This window comes from Papaver somniferum, chromosome 2 (assembly GCF_003573695.1).
Source record: "Papaver somniferum cultivar HN1 chromosome 2, ASM357369v1, whole genome shotgun sequence".
Lineage (NCBI taxonomy): Eukaryota > Viridiplantae > Streptophyta > Magnoliopsida > Ranunculales > Papaveraceae > Papaver > Papaver somniferum.
Genome location: NC_039359.1, coordinates 190,156,946 through 190,166,949, shown reverse-complemented (window position 1 = coordinate 190,166,949; position 10,004 = coordinate 190,156,946).

Genomic DNA, 10,004 nt, shown 5'->3' with positions numbered 1-10,004 from the left:
ACCCATTTCTGGATACATTACGGTTTGTGTACTTAGTGTACAAACTGTTTTGACGGAATTCAGGACCGGAAGTTTGCATACCCGTACGCAAACTTATTCAACTGTTTAAGTCAGGGTACTTAAGTTTGCATACCTGTTCGCAAACTGATTTAACTGTTGAATTCCAGGAACCATGATTGCGTACCCCGTTCGAAAATGGTTTCAACTGAGTTCAGTCCGGAGCTAAAATTTGCGTGCCCGTTTGCAAACTGTCGGCTTGTGACTAATGTCTGGAACTTAAGTTTGCGTACCCATTTGAAAACTTAAGTGGTTCAAGTTCTTAAATCGGTTAATTATGATTTCATACTCATGAACAAATACATGTATAAATTAAGGAATGCAACCTTTGCAAATCGTGGCTAAAATGTTCATGAACTGATTCTTTTGAATCAATCCGATTTTGCTTCAATTATGTCTTGTATACTTCTTTGAGAATATAAATAATTGAACAACTCTATGAGTAACACAATTAGATTAATTTGATTATCAATTGATCTAGAAGTGTTAAGATGAATAAGGTTAAGATAAAAGTGTTCATATGGCTAACTTCGGTTAACTGTTATTAATCCAACTCAATATACACTTGTAGGTACGGTTACCCATATCTAAATGAAGGTATATTTCATTTGTGTGTAACAAGCTAAGACCATCTAACGGTGGAAAGATATTATCTTGAATCTTAAATAAGGTTTCATCTAACAGTGAATATTGATTGCTTTGTTCCAAAGTTATCAAATCCTGATTTGAATACTATATAAGGGAGAACTCTAGCAACTAGGAAACTTAATCCCCACACCTCCTGTGTGATACTAGTTTCGACTAGAGTCGATTATCCTTTAACCTAGGTTTTTCCTAAAACCATTATAGGATAACGACTTCAAGACTTCATTGGGATTCTGAAGCCAGACCCAACTATTTTATCTGTAGTTGCATGTTCTGATTTTACTTTTTTATATCGTATTGAGTATTATCTTCTCTAAGATTTGCTCGAGATTTATTTCCAATAGGTAAGTGTTTGTGGGTGAAAACCATTTCTGCTGATTTTGGTAATTTTGGGTTTATGAATGAGAAACGAGTCTAGACCCTAAACAATGCAATGCACGGGAGTACTTTTGATTCGAGAGATCAATCTGTACAATCCTGGCCTAAACCAAGAAATGGCCGTTCCAGGCTTGCTTCGGTCACAAAGTGAAGGAGAAGGGTTGGTCTTAGGGAGGGAAGCGAAGAAAGTGTTGAGACCAGAATCGTTGATTCTGAAGGTGTGGTTATTTATGACTGGTATCTGAAAGTAGAGTTAGATAGCAAAAAGGAAAGCTACCAGGAGATTTCTAGATACTGTATTGTTGTCGACCAAAATTTGTTGTTTGGTGAAAATAGGTGAATCCTATTTATACAAGTCATATTGAAACGTATCATGGTCTCGTAGAAAGTGGAAACGATTGAGTGGTGGAATAAAAAAGTAACGTGTAACCATCAGACGTTATGCTTCCATGATGAAGGAAGTGAATTTGTGTAACCGTCATACATTATGCTTCCATGATGAAGGAAATAAATTTGTTTAAACCGTTAACACTAATTATACCGCTTCATGAAACTTTCTTGTAACGGGCGCATTGCACGCCGCACGCTGTAAACCGCCAGACCAATACCCTGATGAGCATCCCCCAGTTTGTGACATGTTTGATGTCTTGAGTGTTTCATGGAAAACATGTAGCAATTCGCTACGTGTGGCAAGTCAAAGTCAAGGGACTTATAGCAGGAAAATAGCATGTAGTGTTATTAGACTCGTTTTGGCTGGTTGCCTAAAACTTGCCACAGGTTTGTTAGTTCGGTGGCTGAGATCACATCTCATGAAGGAGGGTAGCCGTTGATTATGGCTACCTTGTGTTGGCGCCTGATAATGGCGCGGTGGCGTTTTGGTATACGCCAGTGGCAATACGGCATGGCTGGCATGGCTCGTGCATGCCAGTGGAACGGTGGTGCAAGTGGCGCCTGGCATATCCATGACCATTAGATTTAGGCAGCTGGTCCCCTGAAACTTTCCACAAGTCTATCAGTTCGGTGGCGAACTTGGATGGCTGAGATTGCATCTCATGAGGAAGGATGCTGATTGATTATGGCTGCATCTTGTTGTATAGCGAAGTGGCGCCATTGGCATAGTGGCTCCTGGTGGAGCCACGACATAGCGGCATGCTAGTGGCATGCCAGTAGTAGCACGTCCAAAGCCAAGATTCGGCTCCGTGGCCAAAGTTATGGATTGACGTCCTGGTGAATGCTAGGGTTTGGTGGCATGGCGATACTTTTGTGCAAATGGCGCCATAGCTATGTCAAAGGAGTTATGGCAAGGCCATGGTGTGGAAACGGCCATATGAGTAGGGGTTGCCGTGAGTGGCTTTCATATGGCGCCAACCCTAGGGCTTCTTGGGTCCCACACGGCTCGTGGCATGTTGTGGGGTCGAAGTGGCATAATTTGCGCCATGACTGGAAATTAGGGCTTTGGTTTAATGCATAGGCGTGCTTTTGACCATAAAACCCTAATCTTAAGCTTTTCATGGCGTTGGCCACGAACAGGAGGCATGTTAGCACATAGGGAGCTGTTTATGGCATGTTGCCATGAAGTGGCATGTTTGACATGTTACTGCGGCAGAGTGGCATGTTGGCATGCCGATCAATATATTGTTGTGGCAGGGTGCGTTTGGCTTTCCAGTTAGTATGGTGGCGCGACAGGGTGCGTTTGGCATTTAATGTATGGTGGCAAGTTTAGAACGACTTGATTGGCCAAGAAAAGGGGCCGTCCAAACATAAGGCGCGGCCACATCTTTAGTGCTTGTGGCGCATTTAAAGTGACCCGATTGGTTGGTAGTAAGGAGAGGGGTCGTCCAAGCATGGGCGTGGACACACTTCTGGTGTGAGTGTGACGGCTTTAGAGCAACCTGATTGGTCGATGGGAGATGGGTCTGGCAAGCAAGGTCCCAGCCACAACTTATGTGCGTGTGGCGGGTTTAAAGAGACCTGATTGGTCGAGGAAAATAGGTCCGGTTTTAGGATGGGTGTGGACAATAGCAAGTGGCGCCAAGGCATGACCACGCCTTCCTTTGCTGCTGCGGCTCCCTGTTTTCTAACTCTGGGCAAGGTTTTGCACCTAGTGATCCATGGCGGATTAATTACCTAGTTTTCCTAGGCTTACTTTCGACAAGCAAGGTCTGGCATACTGCGCAAGTCGCAAAAATAGTTGATTGAATTTGTGTTGACACAGAGTTCTTTAAGTTCATAGCCAGAGAGTAGCATGCTTTCTGATTGAATACCTTATGCAAATACCTTATCCTTGATATTTGGAAATTTGTGCTACTCTTCTGCGAGTGAACACAAATTATCATGCCATATCAAAATTAAGGGTTCAGCCAGGGAACATAGCATAGAAAGCATTCAAAGAAACTTATATTAAGTGAATATAGGCAAGGCGCCGAAATTTATAGAACATCTGGGATGGTTGCTACATGCGCCAGTCTGGATAAATTTCATGTAAATATATTGAATGACTCAATAAGTATGTCAGCGGAGAGGTTAACACTCATGGCTCCGTTTACTTATAGAGTGACGTCACATCAGATGCAAGGTTTTACGATTTTAACCCTAAGCTAAAAACCACCATCAACATTAAGTCCCCTGCTTAGCACGTAACAGTGGCATTGTTGCGGGGTAAGCATGAGATGGTGACAGACAAGGATAAAATCGAAACGAAATGTCATGAAGATATTTTCAGGAGGATTTGGCTAACCTTTTTCAGGAGGCATGAAGAATCTATAATCCTTGCATTAGTGGCTTTGCATAAATTTGGCTCGGCCATGGAGGATTGTCATCAGCACTGCAACTTTGGCTACTGATCGGCAGAGGTGGCGCTGCAACTTGGTCCGTGGAAAGGTGAATGGCGCCGGATAGCTAAGTTACGGAAGTGAGGATATGGCGCTGATTTGAACGGCCGGGATGGCGCTACCTTGGCTGGTGAAGATGACGCTACTTTGCACGGCTAATATGGTGCTGCTTTGGCCGGTGAAGATGGTGCTGCCTTGCACGGTAAGATGGCGCTGCTTTGGATGTGGAGCGCGTGAGGATGGTGCCATGAAGTGTATGCGCTGGCTTGCTTGGTACATGGATTTTGGAACGGGTGTGGTGTTGCTGGCTTGGCTTGGTCCGGATTGGAGCCGTTTGGCTTGGGTGTGGCGCTGGCTTGGCTTGGCTTGGTCGTGGCACTGTTTGGGTTGGCTTGGCCGTGGCCTGTTGGTGCCATGGAGCGTTGTCAGCACGGGCCCGATTGCCTTTTTCCATGTGTAACCTTAACGAGAAACCTTCCTCTATTCGAACTTCAAAAGGCTTGTGCCTATAAAAGGCGCTACTTATATTCTTCATCTCATATTACTGGTTTTGTTTCCACGCCTTGGTGTTAGCGGCAAAGCAGTAGCAACAAAGCAGGAGAGCATATTCTAGGTATGTATTCCAGCGTTTCTTCTTTTGCTTGCTCTTCTGTATTGGTGTAAACCCTTGCCATAGGTACATCTTCCATAAATTTGTAGAAACACTTCAGTATGAATGATTCTTATTTTCCAGTAGCACCGCAGTAATGTTAGCCACCGCATTAGTAATAACGAAAACAATCATTATACAAAGTAGGCATGCACGGACGGGTGGCTGCCGTTAACTCCTATCCCATGAAAACCTAGCTTTAGGGTTTTCCTTTTCCTTTGTGATCATGAGCACAATTTCCGCGGTGGGATGCACTCTTCCTTTTGGCCAAGAGCATGCAACCTGCTGCAAGACGCGGTTTTGGCTAGGGGCATGTTTTCCGCGGTAAAATATGGCTTGTTGAAGCGAGCATCAGTCCCCACTCCTTTGGCTATGCGTGCTCCTCTTGGCCACGCATGTTTATGACTTGTGGTTAAACAAAGTTTTCGTAGGAAAACTTGCCGTGGATTTTTTTTATACTCGATTGTGACAAAGCTTTCATGCACGGCTTTCTCAAAGTAGTGACTTTTCTCCGTTTTTTTGCTCAATTGCAGTTAAGCAGCATAAAAGGATTTTGTTAAGATGTCACTTGAAAGCGGTCTCTCCGTTGTGTCGAAAAATGCTAGCGTCTCCAAAACAAATATGGATGATGAGTTCTTCACAATGTATTCCACGATTTGGAGGACACATCCCAAATATGTCACGATCCTTTTGACCGGTTCCGAAAATAAGGGAGACGTCCAATCAGTTCGTCCAGGGCGCGTAATGCGGTTTTGTCTTCAGAGAAAAGAGTATCTCGCTTCTATCGATTTCAAGATCTGTCAAAGTCCATTGCAGTCTTTTGATAAATGGATGCAATTCATGATAAGTCAAGACTGCGTGAAAGGCCAATATGTACAAGGCGCAAATCATCAATGCTGTCATGGATTCTGCAACACTTCGAATCAGGAAAGACATTGCAGGCTTGATCATTTTCATCTCCATATGGTGTCCGGATACTCACACGGCCATATGTAGGTGGGGTGAAATGACTATTTCTTTGGAGAGCATAGACATCTTGTTGAATCTTCCAATAACAAGGAATCTTAACATCATCTTGTCTAATGAATAAGAAAAAATGCGTACCATCCTCGTCAAGAAGTCTGCAGGGTTCGTTCGGAAGGAAAATGAGACGAAATGCTTCTATAACTGGTGGGTGTCTGAATGGTTCCCGGGTGAATCAGAGTCAAATCAGGAGCTGAGTAGTATGCTCCATGTTGCGGCATTTTGGCTCTCTGGCTATCCAGAGACATTTTTGATGATGGCTCTGGCAAGAAGGAGATAAGACAAGAACTCATCAAATTTGCCATCAAATTGGCGAAAAGTGTCATTCTCCCCATCGGTGGCTTGTTTCTTGGCTCTTTGTACACCCATCTGGATCATCTGGCCGCAGACATGCACGTTTCCAATGGTTATATGAAAGTAGACTCGTACGTCCACGTTGCTTTCCTCCAAGCTTGGATGTGGGAGCACTTCAAAAGTTATGCTCCTAACCCGCTGGACTCATTTCCCGAATCCTATGGCAGCTCTAGGATACTTCGTTGGTTGAATAGGAATCCGAAAGCTGGATCAAATCTCATCGACTTTATCGGCAACGCGTACGCAGTTAACTTTCGTCCCTGGGCTCCGGTCCATGTATCTATAGTTCAGGCGGACACTTTTGCCTCTTCCCCAAACACGACTTTGCTTTCTACTGAAAAGAATATGAGTGTTGGAGAAATCATATTCATGCGAAGCTGCATTCCCGGACACGTGCCATCTTTTTTTCCGAGGATCTTATGAGGCCGTTCCTTGTAACATTGACAGGGTTGCTCGGCATATGGGCATTGAGCAAGGAGTCCCATTTCTTCATCATTTGGCGGCACCATAATAATTGATGTCAGCTGCTCTTGATGCCAGTGTCCTTGCGCCGGATAAAAGTCTCCCTTTCCTGCTTTCAGAACGAAATCCAGCGACTACCTCCAGATATAACATATTTTGGAAGGATGAGTTTCTTGCCATCAACGGGTTCGTGAACGAAGTGGCGATAGATACTCGTGGCAAGCCTTCCCCTACGATCTGACGAAACACCCATTATTGAGGGAGCTTCCCACAGTTAAGCGGAAATCTCTTAGCCCAGACATGAACAGTCCCAAGAAAAAGGAGCGTAGGTCGAAAACTTATGCAGGAGGCTTCCAATCGGGTTCAACAGCTCTTGTGACTTTTAGTTCTTTCAACATGCAAGTACGTATGATCTTCTTACTGGTTTGGTTGAATTGCATAAATTCTCCTTTTTGTTGCTGAAGATCTGCTCTTCTTTTAACTCGGGGTCTCGATAACTCGAACGTCTTCGCCAAACTTGCCCAGGGTCAGAAAATGGCGCCTCTTGAGGAAGGGGCCGGCGACACTGAGTCTCTTGAAGATGGGGAAGAAGCTAGAGAGGAGGAAAGCTCAAGATCCGGCGGAAATGAGAAGAACACCTTTGAATGTAGCGATGAGTCTTCTTCCAGTGCGCCCTCAGACGAGTCAGTGAGTTTTCCACGTGTTTTTTTCTTTCTTGAGCTGTTTATTTGGAATAAATGCTCAATCGATAACATTGCAGGAAAGAAACATTCTTGGAGATAAACCTGAGAGAGAGAATCATCACAGTGAAGATATAGCTTCATCTCCAATCATGGAAATTGTACCCGTTGGTAATCTGGAGATGGAGGTTGATCGTCCTAGAGAGGTTGCTATACTTTAAACGGTGAATAACGCTTCTGTAGATGCTGGTGCAATTGTTACCAAAGAACCCTTGTTGGTTGCGAGTTTGGCTGCAGGAGCCGCTTTCTTCTTTCCATTCTTGACTCTTATAAAGACCACGTGCTGATTGGAGGTTTCAGTGTACCAGTTAAGTATGAGGTGTTGTACACCAAGATATGGAAAATTGATGGACATATTGCCACATCCAAAAATATCACCAGCCGATTTGCGCTGGTCAAGCGCGTGGAAGAAGCTTTATCTTCGATTCATGACATGTGCAATATGACTGGCCATACTGTTTCTAGAGACGTAGTCTCAAGATGGGAGTTTCACGGGGATATGTGCGTAGACTTTGAGTTCATCGTCTCTTGGCTCTGTGAAGGTTTTTCCGAGATCCAAAAGTTGCAGGCTGAAGCGATCGAAGGTCCCTCTGCGGATGTGATCAACCAATAGGAAGCAGAAGTCGAAAGGTTGTCTCAGGAGTTGAAGCTGAAACATGCGGCTCTTCAAAGCACGAAGGATGTTTTCTTCAAGAAGAACGAACTGATGTGATTTCAAATTGAGTTGTAGTAAAAAGTTCGTTGAGACTTGTGAAAGAAAAAGATTTTAGATTTAATGAAATTTAAAAACAAACAAAACTTAATTCAAGATTATTAGGAATAACCAAGACACTGATTCCACTACCACACATGAATAAATTATGGCAAATAATCCAAAACTCTAATTATCTTTTAAGTCCCTTATTTCTTAATTCACAAATAATCAGACAAATCCTCAAATATCAATTGTATTCCCTAAGCATAGATTATCAATTGACTAAACAAAGTATAACCTATCAGATTGAATCACAACTAATTAAGAAAATTATGCAAACAATTTAAAACTCTACAAAAGCAGTTATTGATTGAATTATAATTATAAATTAGAGAAAATAAAATAGTTACCAATTATTCATGCGTAAATAGCTTCCTCATTGCCTTGGTTGTGGGAGATTTAGCTAATTATCATGTTGGAAACACGCTCAAAAGTTGATTTTATTGCTCAAATGGTGTTTACAAATGATGAAAAGGGAGAAATAATTCAAAACCGGGTTTGTAACGCTTATAATTGTTGCAAACCAAAGAACGATACAGAGGATGTGTCACTGTTACTGTAGCTCTAAGACTGTCGCTGAGCAGTCGCAAATACTGTAGCAAAAACGACTGCTTCTGTGGGTCAATGTTCTTCGTGTTCTTCAATGGCAGCAACATGATGTGATTTGTAGATAGTGGTAAAAAGTGATTCGATTCTCGAACTTGTGAAGGATACCTTTAGACTTAAATTCAAAACTAAATAGAAAACTCACTAATAATTATAACAAACACTGACAAAGTTGGTATCAATATTAAAAGAACACTGAGGCTAAGATTCCACTATTTTCCAAGTTCAAAGTGATTTGGTCCAAATATTTATATTCATGCAATTTTCTCGTTTTATTTGATTCTAAAATATTGCAACTAATAGATTTTCAAAAGTAATAATTGTAAATACCAAGTATGAAGCATCAAGAGTCTATAAACTAAGCATACTCCATCAAAATAGATCACAATCACTCAAATAAAAATCATATTCAATAATAGTTCAAGGCAAATAATCATAACAATAATTACAATAAATTAAATAAAATAGATTGTACCGCTTTTTGTTGGAAAAATAGCTTCCTCTATCGCCTCAGCAATGGGGTTTAGCTCCTCATATTAATCATGATCTCAAAATAATTGTTTATGGCTCAAAAGATGATTAAAAAGATGAAAAATGATAATACAGACGATTCGCAACAATTTGCTGGTGTTGCAGAATCACTGTTACAGGGAGAAATAGTAGCTAAAGACCTAATGCAACCGCTATGATGAACGACACATAGGTACTGCTGTGAAACAACGAAAGTTTTCTGCGACAGTTGCTTGTGCGTCAATGTTCTTCGTGTTCTTGGTGCAGCAGCAGCAGAAAACAATTTTCAACTCGTGATTTCGGCTCTCTATTCTCCTCTAACTTCTCCTAAGGTTTCGTACCTCTTATATGACTTATCCCCTCTCCTTTTGACAGCTCGATTAAATCTCCCCCAAAATCTTGGTTTATCTCCACAGCAAGTTTTGGAGTTTTCTTTCTGCCAAACTCTCTTCACGCGTATTTGACCTCTCCCAATACTTCCAAACTCTTTATTAGATAACTACGAATGTTGGGGAAGCTTTTCTAGCCTTTAATCTCCCTGAATTGTCGAAAAATACTCCAACAACAACCCGTGACCACAACACCTCTGTTTCCTTCTCCCGGTCGATCTAACCCAATTCATTCGATCCAATCACATATACCGACCCTGTTATGCTCTAGGAAGTCCAGCCCAACAAAAATCCCAAATTGAATCTCCTTAAATCTTCCCAAGAATGCGAACCCTAATATGCATGCATGCTGGTTTATTTTACCGCCAAATTTGAAATTTGAATTTGTGAAGAAAGGGGGGGCCTATCCAGAGTATGGGTGCCTTTAGCAGCTGCCTTAAGGGGTGTCCTGGGGTGCCCCTTATCCAAATCGGGGGTCCGAATAGCAAGTGTCCTCCAGGTGCTTTCCGACAACTTATCGAGCCAATTTTTTCAAAAAATGTTTATTGGCCAAAAATAGCAAGCCTTCCCAAACTCTTCGTAACTCCCCCCTCCTTGTACGACCTC